This window comes from Sciurus carolinensis, chromosome 1 (genome assembly GCF_902686445.1).
Source record: "Sciurus carolinensis chromosome 1, mSciCar1.2, whole genome shotgun sequence".
Classification (NCBI taxonomy): Eukaryota; Metazoa; Chordata; class Mammalia; order Rodentia; family Sciuridae; genus Sciurus; species Sciurus carolinensis.
In genome coordinates this window covers 68,430,749-68,453,787 of record NC_062213.1, presented here as the reverse complement: position 1 = coordinate 68,453,787, position 23,039 = coordinate 68,430,749, and the positions used below count along the sequence as shown (strand labels likewise).

The 23,039-nt window shown below is 38.5% G+C and overlaps 1 pseudogene; it reads right to left on the bottom strand.

Moving 5' to 3' along the window:
- Positions 1 to 5,701: 5,701 nt before the first annotated feature.
- Positions 5,702 to 21,475, bottom strand: LOC124983522 (60S ribosomal protein L6-like; annotated as a pseudogene).
- Between the last annotated feature and the right edge of the window lie 1,564 nt (positions 21,476 to 23,039).

Below are 23,039 nucleotides of genomic sequence, written 5' to 3'. Positions count from 1 at the left end.
CATGCATACATATATGTGACAGATATATGATAGCCAGATAATAGATATATAGATATGCAGAAAGTTACACAGATGTATAGATAGAAACATATATATAGAGATACATACATGTATGATAGAGATGGATTGATATAAATTTCTTCAGATGCCTAATCCATTTGAAAGATAAGTATCTAGTTCTCCAAAAATCCCCAAGATCTTAATTATGAAAATTTCTGCATTTTGCCCAAATCAATTTTCTGTTCAGGCAAAGGCTTCTTGTGCATATCATTACACTACAAATTGTCTTTTCAGTTTCCACTAAAATTTTATCTCTCACTTGATGAGCAATTTTCATACTGGCTGAGACATCAGCTGAAACTGTTTTATAAAGTACTTTTCTTCTTTCTGTGGAGAGTATATAGTGAATTGTTTATGTTCAGAGAACCAGGTCACTGCTAATTTCACATTCTTCTGCTTGATTTACCCCAAATTTCCATTTTCTAGTTAAAAACTATAACTGTCTTTGACCTCAACTTTATCATTACTTCTATTGGCATCACTGGATCACCTTTCTTTTCTAATTTTTTAATCACAGAAAAATCAACTTCTTTTGTTTTATGAATGCTACCATGAGATGTGGAGGACTAGGCAGTCTGCGAATTGAATTCATCTAAGAGTCTCAATCTCACTTACCATCATGAAACTCGCTCCCAACTTGAGTCCCCACAACACAATGTCTGAACTTCCACATTATGTCTTAACTCACCACCGCTCACACTTGTGTGACTTTTCTCAGTATACACTTCAGTAAAAAATGTCATATGTACATCACTGAAGAATGATATCAATGCTATCAATATTTCAAAACACTTCCTATAAAGTAAAACCATGAGCAGATGTGGGGTTTTTTGTTTGTTTTGTGGTTCCCAAGTACTTGTTCACTGGGATGGGGAAAGACTCCTTGTTTTTCCAGGTAACATAATGGCATCTATTGGAGAAAATATCATTCACTCTAAGACTTACAGATAAAGGCATATTTTAGTCACTGTTTTTTGTTTTTGTTTTTTCTCTTCAGTACTAAAGATGGAACCTAGGCCTCACACATGCTAGGCAAGCACTCTGACACTGACCTACCTCCCCAACCCTGAGATAAGGCAATATTTTAAGTAAGGACTGATGTCAAGTAGAGCAAATTGTGAGGTGATTATGTGCAACTAAAAAGCACATATCCTTTTTCTTCTGGATTCTTTCAGTTCTTTATACAAGAGTTCAAAAACTGACCTGTTAGATATCTGAACTTGATTTTGAGTGTTGAGAAGATAGAGCACTACTTGCTTTTCTGTACTTCTCTTGGGTTATGTTCTGTGAAATAGTCCAGGTATTACCTATTAGTTTTGAATCTATCTGAATGTTTAGGTATATTGGATGTCTCTAAAGATAATTCCTTTTGCCCAGAAATAGATTGAGCTTAAATATTAAGTCTGCTTTTAAAACTGCAAATGCTTCTACTTGGAAATCTCTTTCTAGGTCATCCTTGCAATAGAAACTGCCCCTAGGTTGAATATTCTTTGTTTTTCTTCTGTTGGTCCTTGATCTACTTTCATCTTTGTCTCAACCCAACCCCATGCCTCATTAAAACCATTTCATTATGAACTGAATGAAAAGGAAACCAACACCAAGTGAAAGAAACTCCATCTGAGAATCCATCATAAAAGACAAGCTCTTCACCAATAACAGTGCCTGTCACTGGGGCCATGTTTTAGCTTTTCAAGCCCCTCGGGTCTGTAAGCATTCTCTCCTTGGAGTGCTCTGACGTTGGCAATTATCACAACGTGATTTGTTTGAATCTCTTGCCTGTTGTGAGACAACCCTGGGTTGATTCAGGGCCTAAGATGTAACTAGGCTTCCAATTACCACATTAGGAAGCTTTGAAATAAGTTGAAATTTTGGATTTCAGTCAATTGAGAGAAGTCATCTGTAGTTCACATGGAGACACAGTACCTTCTGTAGCTGCCTCAGACCCAACTCTAGCTATGTGGGGATGCAACTTATCCACCATACCCACCTTTTCACAGTGATCCCTTCATCTAAATCAACTGGGCATCTATGTGCCAATTATTAAGAACCAATATAAGCTCATTCTATGAAACAGATACCCACACACAATTGTTGACGGTCTTAAGCATCATTCAAGTTTATTTTATAGAAGTTTTCCCAAATGGTGTGAATATCAGAATGCCCTGAGGTGCATGTTAAAATACCCTACTCCAGACCTGCCAAATCATATTTCCCAAGGGATTCTTATGCCCAGGGAAGTATGAAAAATGCGTTTCATAACAATGTGTACCTTTAAAATGGTTGCAAAAAAATTCAATTTTCTTCAAATATTTATGAAGTGAATATAGTGTAGCTCCTGCTGCATTTTCTGACAGATAGAAAGGGAAATAAAACATTAGATGAATAATAAAATTATTATTCCTTCCTATGTACCTGATGTTTTCTATATTCACTATGGTTGGGATATGATTATATGATTATGTGGCTATGTTAAGAGGAAGTAGGACCTTTAAGAAGTGGGGCCCAGTGGGAAGTCACTAGGTCATTAGGGAAATTGCCCTCAAAAGGGATTAACATAGTTCTCAGGGGACCCCAGTTAATTCCCATGGGAGGACTTGTTATATAAGAGTAACAATTTCCCCACTCACTCTTTCTGGCTTTCTGTCCCACACTGTGATCTAGTATCATCTCTCCTTCTTGCATGCACTTCCACCCTAATGCCATCTGTCATTAAGTCCTCAGCAGAGGCCAAGTCAATGGGGATACTCAATCTTTAATTTTCAGTCCCCCAAATTATGAGCTAAATAAAGCCATTTTCTTTATAAACTATCCAGTCTTGGCTATTTTGTTATAGCAATGGAAAACAAAATAATATAATATTCATCTCTAACTACTCAGCAAACATAAAAGGTTAAGTTGAAGTTTCCCATTTTACAGACAATGAAACTGAGGTTTACGAAGTCTAAGTTACTTGCCCACATATCTAGTAAATAATGGAATCCAATCATTCCAGCTTCTCATCCCATAATCTAACCACTACCCCATCTTACCTTTCTCCTAAATCAAGATAAGACAGATGCCTAAAGCATAACACAAAGCAAAATGTTGTCTGTACCCAGTAAAGGTGAAAAGATAAGTTCCCACAGCATTAAATAAAGAACACATCGGTGTGGTCTGAACTGAGCACTCCAAGAAGGAAATGAAAGGACAAGAAACACTAGGTCAATGTACAGAAGAAGGCAGGGCATTATAGGGAGAGGGAAGGGCAATATGAAAAAATGATGTTGCTCTTATTTCAACAATGTAAGCATTTGTTGAGCATTTAAATGCCAGGCACTTTCTCTCTGCTTCAAGTGTGTTCTCATATTTAGTTTATTCCTCACATCAGCCTAGTGAGAGTAGGGACTCAAAGTCCCATCTAGACTTAACTTTAAAGGTCCCAGGTCATAGAGAACCACTGAAGTTCTGTATACTTTCCCCCTATTTCAATTCCTTCTCTCCCCTGTCCCTTGTCCCCAACCACACCCCAGTGAGAAAGTTCACAAAAAGTAAATCTCTACAGACTGGTCCAGATGGGGCTAGTAGTGAACCCATATAAACAAGGGGCCAGTCACATGTGAACAGCATAGAAAACTTATTTCATGTTCTCAAGCAAATTCTGATATATGTGGAGCTTAAGAAAACTTCAGTTGAAGTGGACTAAATTGTTCCTGATGATTAAATGTTCAAGGCTCTTCAGAAAGTTCCCCAGTCATTAGTCATGGCCATTCATACTCTTCAGAGCATGAATCAGATGTGCAGCTCTTTTGTGTGAAACACTAAAAGGCCCTGAGATGAAAGCGGATGCTGAGGTGGAGAGTCAGGCGTGGCCAGTGCTGCTCAGACAGATGAGACCACTTTTCCACCCCGTGGGTGGGGACTTCTTTTCTACCTTGTGGTTGCCTTTAAGGTTCTTCAAAAAAAAAAAAAAAAATCTTACACTAGGAATTACACAGAACAGAAGGGGACTGTCCTTAAGATAAAAGTATCAAGTTTGTTCTCATTTCTGTGCCCCACCCTTCCCTTCCTTGACTCCCAGCATCTAAATTCCCAAGTACCAAATCTTTCAGAAGAGTCTTGCCCAGGGAGCCAAGCTTGTCATATAGAACTGCTGGGATTTCTTCCTTTTACTTCCTTGCAATTTCGTACCAAAATTCAATAGTATAGTGTCCCACTATCTTGCTGTCCTACTAAAGGACAAAGATGAAGAAGGAACTGTGAATCTGCTGTTATAGGAAGCATGTGATAGATGTTCTTCAGGTGTGAACTCATTCAATATTCACTGTAACTTTAGGAGTAAGAAATATTTTCCTTGATGGGGAAAACAAGGGAAAGTTGTATGACAAAGGTCATATAGTTAATAAAGGGCAGAAATAAGATTTGAATCCAGAACAGAGTCAAAAGTCAATCATTTCCTATGGTATGAGTTTAGTGTAGGTCTTCTGTGAAGTAGATACTGGGACAGGATTAAACACCCAAGGTACATTTATAAGGAAACTGAACTTACAGAGAGGAGAAGGAGAAGGAACAGTAGGAAGAAATTTCAGATGAAGATGCAGTGAAGAAGAAGGAAAAGGGAAGGATGCAGCAGGAAGAGCCTTGATCCTAGAAAAGTTCAGCTTGCTAATGACTGACGGATAATCCTGAGTCAAATTCCACTGTTGTTGGAGGAGCATCACATCTCTCAGGAGGATAAGATCAGACCTCAGATGGAGGAAGGTGACCTCATGGTGAATGTAGTGGTAAATCCGGAGGGGGAGCATCTAGGACAGTCAGTATTCCCGGTGGCAGGAGATCTGAGATCTGAGTTTTGCATTTTCATGGCCACCGTGGTCACCCCATCAACATAGCACAACCTACTTCTCTACACAGATTCAGGAAGCAGGTCCTCCATGGATCTCATGGTTTCTTCCTGAGAGGAAATTGGGATGAGAGAGGTTCGTAGTAGGAATTATCATTGCCAGTGCTGCAGTTAGTCTTGGGATTGTGTCTGGTTCTCATTCTCTGCCTCCTCCTCCTCAGTCCCCTCATCTTCAACAATTTCATGCAAACCTTCATTCCTGAGGGATCTGAGGCACTGGTAATTATATTCTTCTTAGAGTAGGGTTGTGGCTTATGTCCATTCAAAGTCAAAATGGGACAATGGAGTATCAGAAACTTTCCAAATGGATCTCCTGGGTTCCAGATTCTGTATGTATTCCTTCTTGCCCCCATCATGTAAAAGCAGCCCTTTTTCCTCCTGTGGCTCAGGGGAAATTACTTCCACCACAATAGTGACCCCTCATTCCCTTCAATAATCTTTGGACATGAGGAATCCAAAGTGTCTTGGTGATGATCTTAGTTTATGGTTAGTTCAATGGGACTCTCTGGGACCCTCTTGTAAAAGTACACCAGCACTGTAGACCAGCACTTTGAAGTATGATAATGGGAATCACAAAATCCCTTGGTGTATCACTGGGAGTGATGCTACATAGAAGCACTCCTCTATTCTGGGGTTCCCACACCCATGTATTCTTCCTATAGGGACATAGCAGCATATATATGTATGCCTCTGATTTAATGTGTGCACTGCTACGGCCTGAAAGATGGCACTTCTTTCTGAATGTCACCTGAGCTGTTTCAGCTATGCCTTTAAGAGGTCATTCCAGTACTCTATGAGGTTGACTTCTTCTGGATTTGGCACATGATCCATGATCATGGAACACTCCTTCACCTATGGGGATCCCAGATCAGGAACTGTACTGTGTGGGATCTTTCACCTATGGGTCAGACATTCTGTGAGCCCTCAGCAAAGGTGTTGGCTAGAGGTCTGCCTGAGGAAAAGACAAACCCTTGTCCAGAATAGGTGCTTATTCCTATGATAAACTGCTGACCCTTCAGAATAGAAGAAGGTCAATGTGGATGCTTGCCATAAGAGGAATGTGGTCCCTTCAAGGAATATTGACATACCAACAGCTCAGTTCTGGTCTATGTTGCTAACAGTTTGGACACCCAGGCAGCAGTAACTCCCAAGGTAAATGGGAATCCCGGCCATTGGACCAAACTAAACCTCCCTCATTGTTACCTTGGCCTTTCCATTCATGTCTCTTTCTTCCAGGTCTGGCAGCTGATAACAAAGGCCACTAATTTCAACTGGCTGCACCATCTTGTCTGCTTGGTTATTCAGTTCCTCTTCTGTGGTGAATGCCTTCTAGTGGGAGTTAATATATGATACAAAGATCTTCCCACATTCCTGTGTATCCAAGGGGAACTGATTCCAGGAACCCTTGCAAATATCAAGTCGCAGATGCTAAAGTCCTTTATATAAAATAGTATGATATTTGCATATAATTTACACATTTCCTCCCATGTACTTTAAATTCCCTCTAGATTACTTATCATATCTAACACAATGTGAAAGAAACATAAATGGGTTCTACACTGTATTATTTAGGGAATAATAACAAGAAAAATGTCTGTACACATTTAGCACAGATGCAAATATTTTTCTGAATATTTTCAACCCACAGTTGGTTGAACCCCTTGATGTAACACAAGGACACAGAGGCCTTACTGCACATTCATGCACAATACTCCAGCCAAGACCTCCTATCTTCAATCTGCCAATACTTTCCCTTCACACCTCTGAATAGTTGTCCATGCCATTGGTAACTATCCAGGAATCTAGTTCTCTAATTACCTCCTCTACCATCACCCCTGACCTGCAGAGGAGTATCTACCAACAGATGTATTAATGATGTTGTTGCCCCTCTTGCAGAGCTTTCCCAATGGTCTTGGTGAATGCTGTATCCTTCTCATCTAACACAATCCTCTGGCCAACCTTCTGACTTCACATAATATATCCACTCTAGCACACACACACTCACCTGCGCCTTTCTATTCCTTCCTCTATTGTCTGTCAAGGAAACACACACGTTTTCACTTTCCTCAGCAAGGGCCATCACTTTTCCCAGATTTCTGTGTGCTACCCTACCAATAAATTTGCCTCACTTTGTGGGGGTTTTGCCAGGGTGTTTGATCTCACATCTCAGGAAATGTCCCTGAGAAAATGAATTCTTGTAAATCTAATCATACATTCCAGATCCATTGATGAAGCACCCTCAAAATCTACTTCCAGGGGTACTCTTTCAATGGCAGGTACATTCTAGGGAATTCTGAAAATCCTTCAGTGTATAGTATCCTTCCTCCCTAATCAGTGGGGACCTAGTAGGTCCCCAGTCAGATAATGCTGGGATTTAACCTAGAATCCACCTGGCAGTCAGGTGAGAAAGTAGGAGCAAGACTTCAGCATCTTCTATCAGGTCAACAACTGGCTCATACTCAGGAAAACTGAGTCCCTTTGGCAGATTCAGAGGGTTTAGAGCAGTCTTCAGAGACATCCATTCAGATGGCTCCCACCCATTTTCCAGGGTTCCATGTTTTCTCACCAGGGTTCTGACCTTAGCATAACATACCTACTCTGCAATTCTAAATAACTTTCTAACTAATAGTTAGACACTGCTTGGCTATGTCCCACTTACGTTTCAGGAGATCGGAGTCTTTTTATATCCTATCAGAGACTCTGGTCTTCACATTTAGCCTTTAACTGCTTATCAAGGTCCTCAGTTTCTTATTAGAAAGGCCTCCATCTCATACTCTACAAGAGACATTAGTACAACTAAGTAGTAACCAGTCAACCCAACTGCCCTTGTAGATACCTCTCTCTCTCTCTCCATAATTTTAAAACACCTAATCATTGCTCCTTTAAGTGGAGTCTCCTCTCAGGAACATTTTTTTCAGGTCACCATGGATGAAAATTTTAGCATTTGGGCCTTCACCCTGTGCCAGGGGTCTCCCATACCCTATATATCACTCAGGATGGTTTCCTTTTTGGTTTTGGAGCTGTGAGTAAGTCCACATCACAACCTCAAGTTACCACTTGCTTTCTCAGTCCACTCCTGGCACCACTCATGTTAATTTGGGTCCTCTAGAAGTTAGATGTACAGAGACTTGTTGGGGGAATGCCTGTGAAAGATAAAGAGGAGGGAGCAGGAGGAGACAGGCAGAGCCTTTAGACCACAGTGCAGGTGGAAGGCTTGTGAGGATGAGTACTGGGGAGGAAGCATCCCAGACTACAACAAGTGTCTAGGAAGATTGGGCCGATTGGGGACTCCTCATAAAATCACCTGTTGGAGGAATCCCACATTACTTAGGAATTCACCTACATTAATAAGCTATGGTTAGACATTGGCCGAAATGACCCACAAAAATGGACTTGAGCACACACTTGGTAGAGAATCCAGAAGGCTAATAGTTGGGGGTGTCAGCCAATAATACATACACCCTTACAGCAGGAGAACTGAGAAGTGCATTTTCATGAACATCACAATAACACACAATGCCCAGGCTAAGTCTGGCCAAGATGTTAATGACAGATAATGGCTTGAGGTTAGTCATCCTAGATCATATTCACATTTTGATAGCTCTATACAAAGAAATGAAATAATAGAGGAACTTAAAGATGTGTAGTGGGACCATTGGGAAAAATGATTTTGTGAAAATTGAATCTTCCTTTGCCCTTCTCAAATCATACCAAATAGGAAGCTATTCTGTATGGCACCATTTTTGAAAGAAAGATATGTACTTAATACCATCATAAATGGAACCATTTTAGAGTTCAAAGGAAGATCATTCTATTTGGGAGTCAGCAATGACAAGCTCAAAGTCCATTTCTGCCTCCCTATTTTGGACTGAGAAGTGCATAGCATTACAATTGAATGAAGCAATTTTTACACTTGCATTTTTAATAGCCAGGAAAAGAGAGTGGTGATACCAGTCTGCACAGACTCTTAAAGTTGGAAAGAAACCTATCAATCATGTTCAAGGTATATAATACTTTCTGGCTGGCAGAAAAATCTGTGCGAGGTTCTCATCCCTAATTCCCAAGTGCTTAATTATGTTTGACTTGGATGCCTCCAGTGAGGGGTAACTTACTTCTTTCTGGATTACTTGCGCTAGACTGATCTGGTTAATGATATTTTAAAAAGTGATTAAATCAGCACTGTCACACTTAGCTATGTGTTTTCACATATTATCTCTTAGACTACTTATAATGATCAGAAGAAAGAATTCTTTTCCCCCATTTGGAAAATGAGTCACTCTGAGACTCAGTGTCCAAGTGATATACTCCAAGGTCACACAGCTGGAATTCAACTCCCAGTTCTCTTCCTTGGTCTCCCCACAAATGCCATAAAATATGCAAGAATTTGTCTCTAGTGTCCACTTTTACTGACTCTAATCATATTCAAGGGTCTCATAGAATGAGCCTATCTTATCACACATATGATATACCTTCAAATATCTGGGTCAGTTCTTTCATTGTTCTGTATGTCACTTTAATCTTCAGGTTAAATGCACAATTTTTTAACCATTCCTCAAATTCATGATCCTATCATGTTTGTTGCCAATTGCCCAAAGGTATTCCAGATCTCTAATATCCTTTTTGTAATACACCCTGCACTGAGCACAGCTTCCAGGTATGTGATGACTTGTGCAATATGAAAGGAACTAACACATTCTTTCCCCACATGCCATACTTCTATTAATGCAACCATAACATTTTATTGACTCAATAAGCTTACTAGTAACTAATGCCTCTAGATCTTTTCCACACAGGCAACTATTAAATTGTAGCTTTCCAATTATGTACCAGTATAATCACATTCATTGAATCATATTCATTTTGCTTAACTGCAAACAAATTAAAAATCAGTATATTGTTTAGCCTGTTCAATTCTTAATCCCCATGACAAAATTTCAATATTATTCCCAGTTTTAATTGATGATGATACAATTTCAAACTCTAATAAATCATGTCATCATCAATAAATTAGTATTTTTGAGAGATCATCTGAGTATTAATAAACATTGTACATATCATTACCACTTATTATGGGACTTAGTAAAATGCAGTTTGCTTCTTCCCTTTCTATTAGCTTACCTGTCATAATACATCTCTCTCTCCTTCCTACTCACAGTGCAACCCCTGGACCAGCAGCAGCATCTTTACCTGGGAGCTTGTTAGAAATATAGACTTCTGGGCCCAAACCAAGTCCTACAAAATCAGAATCTGTTTTAATTAAGATTCCTAGTGATTCCGTGTGCACATTAGATGCTCCAGTCTATGGTCCTGTGAATGGGTGATTTAACTCTTGCCTCAGTTTCCTCATCTGTGAAACAAGGCACAAGGATAAGAAGCTATCTAGGAGTCCTAAGTATCCTAAGCCTAAATTCCCTGATCCTCTGTTTCTTCTCCTTACTTCTTCAGTTGCCTTTAAATTTCCCCAGAGTTGTTCTGAAGCAACTCCATGAAGGCAGGGGAAAATTGATGACTGATATAAAGATACATTTCATCCCTTTCAATATTAATAGCCATAAATGAGAATCTTTAACTCAGGAGGAGCAAGGCGCTGGTTCTGCAGCCAAGTCATTTGATCTCTGTTCTAATTGAGTTCCAGACTTTTAGTTCAGTTCCAGAAAAATGACACCAGCACAGAAACCCATGTCACAAATGTCTCTGAGATATGTCTTGCCCACCTTGGGGGAAAAAAATGAGAAAGACATCCCTGTAGGAGGAAACCAGCATAGGTTTCTTTGGAACAAGGTGACCAGAGTTCAACTTCTAACCTAGCACTTACTGAGTGTGCTGCTCACGTGAACCTCTGTACACTAGGTATAATTAGATTACCCATGCCATGGGTCACTGTGAGGTTTACCTGAGATAACCTTTGTGACACGCTTTGATCATAACAAAATCAATAAACTCTTGGTTCTGTTTTATTGTCACTTTTTATTTCTAAAACACTTTTAACTATCCCAGATGGTTTGTGTAAGTAAAGTATAGGAATACACTTTTAAAGTATTATAAATTACTCAATATTTGATATATTCTGGCTTTTATTAATCATCCATAACTTAAAGAGCAAATACTGAACAAAGATATTAAGTATTTGTCCTCCCCCCAAAAATCCTGAAAATCAAAACGAGCATAAAAAGAAAAAAAGTAAGCCAAAACCATGCAGATCCCAGTCAACTGGATATCCTATATAAATTTGAAGGATCACTAGAAATTAATATTTATCATTCACCTGTATTAATCAATATTATTATTCAGCATTCTCCAGAGAAACAGAATCGATAGGAAGGAGAGTTAGAGAGAAGAGACAAGCATTAATTTTAAGGAATGGCTCACAGAATTGTTTGGACTGGCAAATCTAAAATATACAGGGTAGGGAAGCAAAACAGGCTGCAGATCCAAGGAAGAGCTGGTACTGTAGCTAAAGTCCACAGGCAGTCTGGAGGCAGGAACTCCTCTTCCTTTAGGGAGTTCATTCTTCAATTCTTCAACTAACTGAAAAAGGCCCATTCACATAATAGAGGATGATCTGCTTAACTCAAATTCTACTGCTTTAAATGTTAATTTCACCCAAAAAGTACTTTCACAGTAATATCCAGATAGATGTTTGACCAAATATCTAGATACTGTGGGCCTAGCCAAGTTGATATGTAAAATTAACCATCATACTAGGTTGCTCCATACAATTATTATTTTATCTTTGTCTTCTCAGTCCCATAGGCTTTTTATTCTACCAGATATACCAATGGATTACTTTCTTCTCTTTTTTAAAAAAGTCACTAATAAAGCCCTCATAGGACAATTAATCCTAGTTCTGTTAAATTGACTCTCTTTGTGCACAAAAGACCACTCAGGGGCTGAGCTGACCTCTCAAAGACAAGTTCCACTAAGGTCACTGAGCACAAGAGAGTACCTTTGTAAGTGATCACAATGCAACTACCTTTTAATGTAGCAGCATTCTCATAATAGACCTTCCATAACTAACTGGTGAAAGAAAATGAATTTGAAACAGGAATACATTAGAATAAGGGGGTGGTGGATGTGGGGAGTGAGAGAAGAATAGAGGAACTCTGGATTCTGTAGAAGGAAATGAGAGGGAGGGGGTATGAAAAATGATGGAATGAGACAGACATCATTACCCTATGTACATGTATGATTACATGAATGGTATGAATCTACATCGTGTACAACCATGGAAATGAAATGATGTATCCAATTTGTGTACAATGAATCAAAATGCAGTCTGTAAAAAAGTTTAAAAAAAAATAAATAATTTTTTTAAAAAGTCTAAACAGAGAAATAAATTTTCAAGGAAACTGGTTAAACTTGTAAAGAGAAGGTGAGCCAAGTATAAAGAATTGACAAAAGGGGGTAGGGATTTTGTTTTTTTAAAAAAATATTTGCTTTTGCTGGGAGTGGTGACACATACCTATAAATTCCAACTATTCAGGAGACTGAGGCAGGAGAATTGGGAGTTTGAGGCCAGCCTAGGCTCTGTTTCAAAATAAAATTTTAAAAAAGGTGGGTAGGGGTTGGGAATGTAGATCAGTGGAAGAGCACCTGCCTAGTATGCATGAGGCCCTAGGGATTGAAGCACGAGGTCCTGGGTTCAATCCCCAGTACCGCAGTAAGTTACATAATGATCTTATAACTATTGCTACTGCCCCCAGTGATGTTCGTGATATAAATGCTGTTAACACAGATGTCCCTTCAGCACCCAGCCCATAGTCCACATGCAGTGTCACTTTAGGTAAGATTCTCATATGCCTTTAAATCTCAAAATTCTCATCTCACAATATTAAGGGTATTAAATAAGATAACTATTAAATTTTTTATATGTTGATAGACCTTTATTTTATTCATTTATTTATATGTGGTGCCGAGGATTGAACCCAGTGCCTCATACATGCTAGGCAACCACTCTACCACTGAGTCACAACCCCAGTTCCTAAATAAGATAACTCTTGAAACTATAGACCAAACTATTCTGAAATTTAGTTTAAATTAAAAAATACTGGCTTGGAAGCACTTGAGTCTACTCTTCATCTGACACAGGTTAAATAACAAGAGTAAGAACATTCAGTAAGTGGTAATGCTGGGTCAAACAATGTCAAAGCTTCCCCTCTCCTAGGCATGTCCACCTTCCTTAAACCCAACCAAAATGCCTGGATCTATAGTGCACTGCACGAAGCTGAGTTATGAAAAAATAGCATATCTGTGAATAGTTGTATCACAATAATGAGTTAGGAAGCTGAAAGAAGCTTTTCTGAACTATTAGTAGTAACATTTTGATCAACCACAATAAAGAGAGGACTGAATTAATCATTTTATTATTATGGTAGAAAATACTATAAAATTGACATAGGAAGAGATGGTAACAAATTTATAACCAAAATGTAGAGGGAAAATACAAAAACAAAGATTAGACATTTAATTTTGCAATATTTGTTGTTTTTAGCAGCTTTTTAAAACATCACTATTTTGCTGTGGTTTCGTAAGTAATTCAGTATCTATTTTTGTATTTTTCATTTAATATTCTTTGTCTTAACAATAAATATCAAAATTGTAAGATGTTGGTCCTTCAAAATTCATTGTACCCTGACTTTAAATTCTCAAGTAGAAGAGAATGTAAGGAAAGCAGATTAAACTTCAGGTTAAAATCCTATCCAGATTTAAATTTCATAGTGATTATTCATTTTATAGCCATAAGAATATGAATTTATATTAATTTGAGAAATATGAAGTAATTTTTATACTCCCATAAAATAGGTAGCCTATAACACAGCAATTTCAATAAAATAGTCACCAAATATTAATTAGGGAAATGCTTACAATACATGTTGTGGCAGATTGTATCTCCTCATTATCTATAAATAATAATGAGAAATATTTTATTTGAGCTATTATGACTGTCTCATAAATTCTTAACTCAGAAACAATAGAATATAAAAATTAACAAAACTGAAAACCTCAAAATATAGCACTCAAGTCAATAAAAGTTAACAATATACATTGACCTAAATACAACTATTGTGTTATTTTTTTTAATGTATCAGTTATTTAATTAGGTTCTTGGTAAGAAATTTAAAGCACCAACTTGTGAGGATAAATTCCATTTTTAGAGAAAACCAATCACATGTAGCCCTGGAAGTGAGGAAGAGTTTGTTTGGAAGTAAAATTTGTGAGCCCATAGCTTTCTGATCAACCTTGCGCTGCTCTGTAATCTCATATTTCTTTCTCTGTTGAAGATCTCACCTTCCTGGTGTCTGGGCTTCCACAGCTTCTTCTTGAAGTAAACAAACCATAAGGTGGTTTGGGATTTTCACGTTATGATATCAATCTTTGTGGAGGTAATGATAACAAATTTCTGGTGTATTCTACACAGAGGAACTTGATTGAGGGAAAGAAGTTCAGCAACAAGGAACAAGCCACTGCTCAATTGGTCCAGGAAAACCACTCTCTTGCCTCTGTTGTCCCCAGTGAGAATGATCAAGATGGTCCCAGGAGTGATACTGGCTTGAAATTTTCTCTCATGCTGACTGAAGGGTTTTTTTGTCATGGCTCAACAGCTTCCACAGATAACATCTAAGCATTCTGAGAAGTTTAACCACCCTGGCACCACCATTCTTGTCACCATTGAGTGGTTTTGTGACAGAAGCAAGAACCTTCTCCTTTTTCTTCTTTTTGACTTTGGATTTAGCAACTGTTTACTTTCTCTTGTACACAGGCTTTCAGGAATACATAGAGGATCGGGAACATCTGCCAATTCCTCTAACCAGGCAGGGTTATTTTTTTAAATTTATTTTTATTGTAAACAAATGGGATACATGTTTCTGTTTGCACATGGAGTAACAGCATACCATTTGCATAGTCATACATTTACATAGGGTAATGATATTTGATTCATTCTGTTATTTTTACCTTCCCCCCCCACCCCTCCCACCCACTTTTTCCTCTATACAGTCCCTCCTTCCTCCATTCTTGCCCCTTCCAACTCTCCATTATGTGTCATCATCCACTTATCAGCGAGATCATTCGTTCTTTGGTTTTGTGAGGTTGGCTTATCTCACTTAGCATGATATTCTTCAATTTCATCCATTTGCGTGTAAATGCCATAATTTCATCATTCTTTATGGTGAAGTAATATTCCATTGTATATATATACCACAGTTTCTTTATCCATTCATCAATTGAAGGACATCTGGGTTGGTTCCACAATCTGGCTATTGTGAATTGAGCAGTTATGAACATTGATGTGGCTGTATCTCTGTAGTATGCTGATTTTAAGTCCTTTGGGTATAGACCAAGGAGTGGGATAGCTGGGTCAAATGGTGGGTCCATTCCAAGTTTTCTAAGGAATCTCCACACTGCTTTCCAGAGTGGCTGCACTAATTTGCAGCCCCACCAACAATGTATGAATGTACCTTTTTCCCCACATCCTCTCCGACACCTATTGTTGCTTGTGTTCTTGATAATCGCCATTCAAATTGGGGTGAGATGGAATCTTAGTGTAGTTTTGATTTGCATTTCTCTTATTACTAAAGATGGTGAACATGTTTTCATATGTTTGTTGATTACTTGTAGATCTTCTTCTGTGAAATGTCTGTTCATATCCTTAGCCCATTTGTTGATTGGATTATTTGCATTCTTTGTGTAGAGTTTTTTGAGTTCTTTATAGATTCTGGAAATTAGCGCTCTATCTGAAGTATGAGTGGCAAAGATATTCTCCCACTCTGTAGGCTCTCTCTTCGCATTGCTGATAGTTTCCTTTGCTGAGAGAAAGCTATTTAGTTTGAATCTATCCCAGTTATTGATTCTTGCTTTTATTTCTTGTGCTATGGGAGTCCTGTTAAGGAAGTCTGATCCTAAGCCAATAAGGTGAAGATTTGGACCTACTTTTTCTTGTATAAGATGCAGGGTCTCTGGTCTGATTTCAAGGTCCTTGATCCATTGTGAGTTGATTTTTGGGCAGGGTGAGAGATAGGGGTTTAGTTTCATTCTCTTGCATATGAATTTCCAGTTTTCCCACAACCATTTGTTGAAGAGGCTATCTTTTCTCCATGGCATATTTTTGGCACCTTTGTCTAGTATGAGAAAATTGTATTTCTTTGGGTTTGTGTTCGTGTCCTCTATTCTGTACCATTGATCTACCTGTCTATTTTGGTGCCAATACCATGACATTTTTGTTACTATTGCTTTGTAGTATAGTTGAATGTCTGGTACTGCGATACCCCCTGTTTCATTCTTCCTGCTAAGGATTGCTTTACCTATTCTAGGTTTCTTATTCTTCCAGATGAATTTCATGATTGCTCGCTCTATTTCTGTAAGGTACATCATTGGGATTTTAATTGAAATTGCATTGAATCTGTATAGCACTTTAGGTAGTATGGCCATTTTGACAATATTAATTCTGCCTATCCAAGAACATGGGAGATCTTTCCATCTTCTAAGGTCTTTCTCAATTTCTTTCTTCAATGTTTTGTAGTTTTCATTGTAGAGATCTTTTACCTCTTTGGTTAGATTGATGCCCAAGTATTTTATTTTATTTTATTTTATGAGGCTATTGCAAATGGAGTTGTTTTCCTCATTTCCCTTTCAGTTGTTTCGTCGCTTGCATATAAAAATGCTTTAGATTTATGCGTGTTGATTTCATAGCCTGCTATTTTGCTGAATTCATTGATGAGGTCTAGAAGTTTTCTGGAGGAGTTTTTTGGATCCTCTAAATAGAGAAATATGTCATCAGCAAACAGTGACAGCTTAAGTTCCTCTTTCCCTACTCGTATCCCTTTAATTACTTTAGTCTGCCTAATTGCTTTGCCTAGAGTTTCAAGGACAATGTTGAACAGAAGTGGAGAAAAGGACATCCCTGTCTTGTTCCCGTTTTTAAAGGGAATGGTTTCAGTTTTTCTCTATTAAGAATGATGTTGGCCATGGGCTTAGCATAAATAGCCTTTCCAATGTTCAGGTATGTTCCTACTATCCCTATTTTTTCTAGTGTTTTGAGCATGAAGGGGTGTTGTATTTTGTCAAACGTGTTTTTTGTCTCAATTGAAATAACCATATAATTCTTATCCTTAAGTCTATTGACATGATGGATTACGTTTATTGATTTACGGATGTTAAACCAACCTTGCATTCCAGGGGTGAACCCCACTTGATCGTGGTGCACGATTTTCTTTATATGCTTTTGGATACGGTTTACCAATATTTTGTTAAGGAACTTTGCATCTATATTCATCAAGAATATTGGTCTAAAATTTTCTTTCCTTGATGTGTCTTTTCCTGGTTTGGGTATGAGGGTGATATTAGCTTTTAGAATGAGTTCAATAGGGTACCCTCTTTTTCTATTTCCTGGAATACTTTGAGAAGTATTGGAATGAGATCTTCTTTGAAGGTCTTGTAGAACTCGGCTGAGAATCCGTCTGGTCCTGGGCTTTTCTTGGATGGTAGATTTTTAATGGCTTCTTCTATTTCATTCCTTGATATTGATCTGTTTAAATTGTGTATGTCCTCCTGGTTCAGTTTGGGAGGAGCATATGTCTCTAGAAATTTGTCAATGTCTTCAGTAGATTCTATTTTGTTGGAATACAGATTTTCAAAGTAGCTTCTAATTATGTTATGTATCTCAGTGGTATCTGTCATGATATTTCCTTTTTCATCATCAATTTTAGTAATTTGAGTTTTCTCTCTCCTTCTCTTTGTTAGAGTGGCTAAGGGTTTGTCTATTTTGTTTACTTTCTCAAAGAACCAACTTTTTGTTTTGTCAATTTTTTGAATTTTTTCTTTTGTTCAATTTCATTGATTTCAGCTCTGATTTTAATTATTTCCTATCTTCTATTACCTTTGCTGTTATTCTGTTCTTCTTTTTCCTAGGGCTTTGAGCTGTAATGTTAGGTCATTTAGTTGTTGACTTTTCATTCTTTTCTGGAATGCGCTCCATGCAATGAATTTTCCTCTTAGTACCGCTTTCATAGTGTCCCAGAGATTTTGATATGTTGTATCATCGTTCTCATTGACCTCTAAGAATTTTTTTATCTCCTCCCTGATGTTTTCTGTTATCCATGTTTCATTCAATAGCACATTATTTAGTCTCCAGGTGTTGGAGTAATTTCTGTTTTTTATTTTGTAATTGATTTCTACTCACAGTCCATTATGATCTGATAGAACACAAGGCAGTATCTCTATTTTTTTGCATTTCCTAAGGGCTGCTTTGTGGCATAACATATGGTCTATTTTCGAGAAGGTTCCATGTGCTGCTGAGGAGAAAGGGAATCCGCTCGTTGATGGATGGAATATTCTATATATGTCTATTGAGTCTAGGTTATTGATTGTGTTATTGAGTTCTATGGTTTCTTTGTTCGGTTTTAGTTTGGAAGATCTATCTAGTGGTGACAGCGGTGCATTAAAGTCACCCAGAATTATTGTGTTGTGGTCTATGTGATTCCTGAAATTGAGAAGGATTTGTTTGATGTACAGGGATGCACCATTGTTTGGGGCATAAATATTTACTATCGTTATGTCTTCCTGATTTATGGTTCCCTTAAGCAGTATGAAATGTCCTTCTTTATCCCTTCTGACTAACTTTGACTTGAAGTCCACTTTACCTGATATAAGGATGGAAAGCCCCGCTTTTTTACTGAGTCCATGTGTGTGGTAGGTTTTTTCCCATCTTTTCACCTTTAGTCTGTGGATGTCTTTTTCTATGAGATGAGGCTCTTGCAGGCAGCATATTGTTGGGTCTTTCTTTTTAATCCATTCTGCCAGTCTATGTCTTTTGATTGATGAGTTTAGGCCATTAACATTCAGGGTTATTATTGAGATATGATTTGTATTCCCAGTCATTTGGGCTTATTTTTGGATTTTAATTTGGCTTGGTTTCTCCTTTGAGTGGTTTTTCTCTAAGGTAGTTCCTCCCTTTGCTGACCTCCATTGTTGTTTTTCATTTCCTCCTCATGGAATATTTTGTTGAGAACATTCTGTAGTGCAGGCTTTCTATTTGTAAATTCTGTTAACTTTTGTTTATCATGGAAGGATTTTATTTCATCTTCAAATCTGAAGGTTAGTTTTGCTGGGTATAGGATTCTTGGTTGGCAACCATGTTCTTTCAGCGCTAGAAATACGTTGTTCTAGGCCCTTCTAGCTTTTAGCATCTGGGTTGAGAAGTCTGCTGCTATCCGTATTGGTCCCCCCCCCCCATATGTAATCTGATGCTTTTCTCTTGCAGCCTTCAAAATCCTATCTTTATTTTGAATGTTAGGCATTTTCATTATAATGTGCCTTTGTGTGGATCTGTTGTGATTTTGTGCATTTGGTGTTCTGTAAGTCTCTTGTATTCAATTTTCCATTTCATTCTTCAGGCTTGGGAAATTTTCTGCTATTATTTCATTGAATAGGTTATTCATTCCTTTGGTTTGTATCTCTGTGCCTTCCTCAATCCCAATAATTCTTAAATTTGGTCTTTTCATGATGTCCCATAGTTCTTGGAGATTCTGTTCATGATTTCTTACCATCTTCTGTTTGGGCAACTTTATTTTCAAGATTAAATATTTTGTCTTCATTGTCTGAGGTTCTGTCTACCAAGTGGTCTTGTCTTTTGGGGATGCTTTCCATTGAGTTTTTTATTTGGTTTATTGTTTCCTTCATTTCAAGGATTTCCGTTTGGTTTTTTTTGAGAATCTCTATCTCTTTGTTGAAATGATCTTTTGCTTCCTGCAGGTGCTCTTTCAGCTTATTGGTATTATCATTCATTGCCTGCATTTGCTCTTATTTCATCCTTTGCTTTGCGAATCATCTTAATCATATATAATCTGAAGTCCTTTTCTGACATTTCTTCTAACATACTGTCATTGGTTTCTATTAATAGAGAATCTAGATTTGTTTGGTTCATTTTCTTCCCTTGTTTTTTCATGTTGTTCATGTATCTTCCCCTCTAGCACTGCAGCTCTGGGGTATTGCAGATTTCCCCCTATAGGCTTATAGTGGCCCTATAAGTTTCCAAAACCTTTTCTTTAAGGGGAGATCAATATTAGCAGTGCCCAATTCAGACACTATGCAGTCCTAGACCAAATAGCCCCTATGAGGACAATAACAATATTGTCATAATAAACAGAATGAGTTCAAATATTATCTTCAGTAAAACAAACAGATTTGCAATAAGGTCTGCATTTTCTAATGGAGGACAAAGAGAATGCAGAGGGATGTAGAATGTAGCTGTTAATGGGATAAGAAAAGATTGTACAGAAATTCTAGATAATAGAAAGTGTGGGAGCGTAATCAAAAGATATTGGATGTTAGCATGCAAAAAAGGGAGAAAGAGACTCTGGGAGAACAGGTAAACAAAAGGAAAAGAGAGCAAGAAAAGTAAAGAAATAAAAACTTAAAATTTTTCAATAAGGAAAAAAAAGAAAATCTACAGTATAACAGTCATATAATAATGAAACCTCCCAGTCTTCAGCAGCCTGGTGCATGAGAGGTATGTGACTCTGGTGCATGAGAGGTATGAGAGGTATGTGACGAGCTTCAAGCCTCCAGCAGGCATCTCAGGATGGGATTTGCCCCACCTAATAATCGGAGCTACCGCTTCCAGGATTATCCAAGATGGCCACTGTGGCTTCGAAATGTGTTGGCAAATGGGGAGCTGCAGCTCAGGGTGTGGATGTGGTCAGCTGGAGGTCCTGGAGGTGGGGTGCGGTTGGTTAGGCAGGGGTCTTGGAGGTCGGGTGTGTTTGGTGTGGTTGTGGGATCCTGGAGGCCGGGTGCAATCAATCGGTCTGGGATCCCCATGATAGGGTGCAGTCAGTTGGTCTGGGGGTCCTGGCAGCAGGGAGCAGTCAGTCGATGTGAGGGCCCCAGAGGCAGGGAGTGATTGGTCGGGCCGAGGGATCCTGGAGACGGGGCTTAGTCAGTCTGGCCAGGGGTCCTATGGGACCTGGCTGTTGTCTCAAAATGGCAGTAGCCACGTGTAATCAAACCTGCAGGTGTTTTAACAGTGAACTTCCAGGCAACAGCAGGCAGCCTCCACTGGCGGTCTGCGATCAGTTTGCTGACTGTTGTCGGATGATCAGGAGGTGAACCTCGTGTGTCTGGTAATGGATAGGTGTAAGGCAGGTGATGCACAGTTAAGAGGCAGGCAAATGGTGGATGATAGGTGCCTGACAGTGAGCAATCCACACTCAAAAATGGTGTCGATATGCTGGCAGACTAGGTGATCACAGCAGACAAATGGGGTAAACAGCAGGGGATTGATAAGCAGCAAAAACTGCCTCAGCAAGAAACAGATATCCTCTGCTTGAAATCGGAGTTACGGAGTGACAAGGAATGCAGCCTCCCTCTAGTCCGCCATCTTGGATCTTTCTCAGGCAGGGTTTTGACTGCAGTGGGGCTTCCCTTTTATGGGTTTCTTAGCCTTAGAGTTATCTTTCTAACGGTGCCAATGGCATCAGCCTTCTCGGCTCCAGGTTTCTTCTCCTAAGTGTCTGGTTCCTCAGCCTTTTCACCAGCCATCTTGCAAGATGGGAAAAAGCAACTATTTGTTATTAAGCTCCCATAATACAAAAACAAAACAAATAAGTGAAAGGGGGGAGAAAGAGAGAACAAAAATAACATTTCATCAGTGCTCTCAGGATGGTTATAAGACAGAGTAAAGAGAAAATAAAAAGAACATTTTTTAGCACAATGTTCTGAGTTCTTAGATTCAGAAAATTAAAAGAATGAAAAAGTTGTACCCTCAAAAATATGCAATTAGGGAAAGGTAAAAAGACAAAAATTACAAATTGTCATAATCACAAGGTGGGATACCAAGGTAGAGATAAAATTATTAATATTACTATTGTGATTTATTAAATCTAAAGAATTGGCAAGGTTTAGCAGAAAGTGCTTATAGGTAAAATAGCAATGTCTGTTGTGGGAAGCCACGAATGAACCATGTGCGTGTCTGAGCCATTTCTAAAGCAGAGGTGTGCCCTTCGGTGAACTCTTGATATGATCTCACCACTCTGAGACTGCTTCGTTGCCTTGGCAGATGACCTGCCTAAAGAGAATTCTGTGATACTGTGGAATTTATTGGCTCAGACAGCCCTAGGTTCAAACGCAACTCCCAGGAGGTAGAGAAAGATACCAGTGCCTCAACTAGTCTTGAAGTGCCAGCTGCCTGGAAGAGGAAGAATTACTGCACAATCGTAGGTCCCCAATCAGGCTAACTTCCACGTAGCCTCTTGCTTCTTATTTACTTTGAGTAGCCCCTCCTCACAATAAATTCCTTTGATGTGTTTCACTATAAATAAAGCATTTGTGGATTCTTCCCTTTGTTAGGATCAAACCCATCATGTCTTTTCCACCCATTTAGTCCCCACTTTTTTTTTTTTTTTTTTGTGGTACTGGGGATCGAATTCAGGGCCTTGGGCTTGCGAGGCAAGCACTCTACCAGCTGAGCTATCTCCCCAGCCCTAGCCCCCGCTTTTAATATAAATATGTTTCTCTGTTTTTTGCTTTATTACTTGATATTGCCTTTTCAGCCTTTTATTTCCAGTTGGCCCACACACCTGAGGGTTACTAATTCCCTACCCACGTGGGCTGTGGCTGAGAGTCTGTAGATTTACTAAAACAATGTCTTGCATTTGGTAGTATGGCCATTTTGACAATATTGATTCTGCCTAGTCAAGAATAAAGGAGGTATTTTCATCTTCAGAAATATTTAATTTATTTCTTCAGTGTTCTATAGTTTTATTTGTAGGTCTTTCACCTCCTTGGTTAGACTTATTCACAATTTATTTGTGTTGTTTGTTTAGATTATTATGAATGGGATGCTTTTCCTGATTTATTTCTCAGTAAACTAATTATTGGAGTATAGGAAAGTTATTGATTTTTGTATGTTGATCTTGTAATCCTGCTACTTTTCTGTATTTGTTTATTAGTTATAGAAGTCTTCTGATTTAGTATTTTGGATCCTCTACATATACGATCATATTATCAGCAAATGAAACTTTGACTTCTTCTTTTCCTATATGTTTCCCTTGGATTTCCTTCTCTTGCATGCTTCTGCTAGAGTTTCAAGAACTATACTGAATAG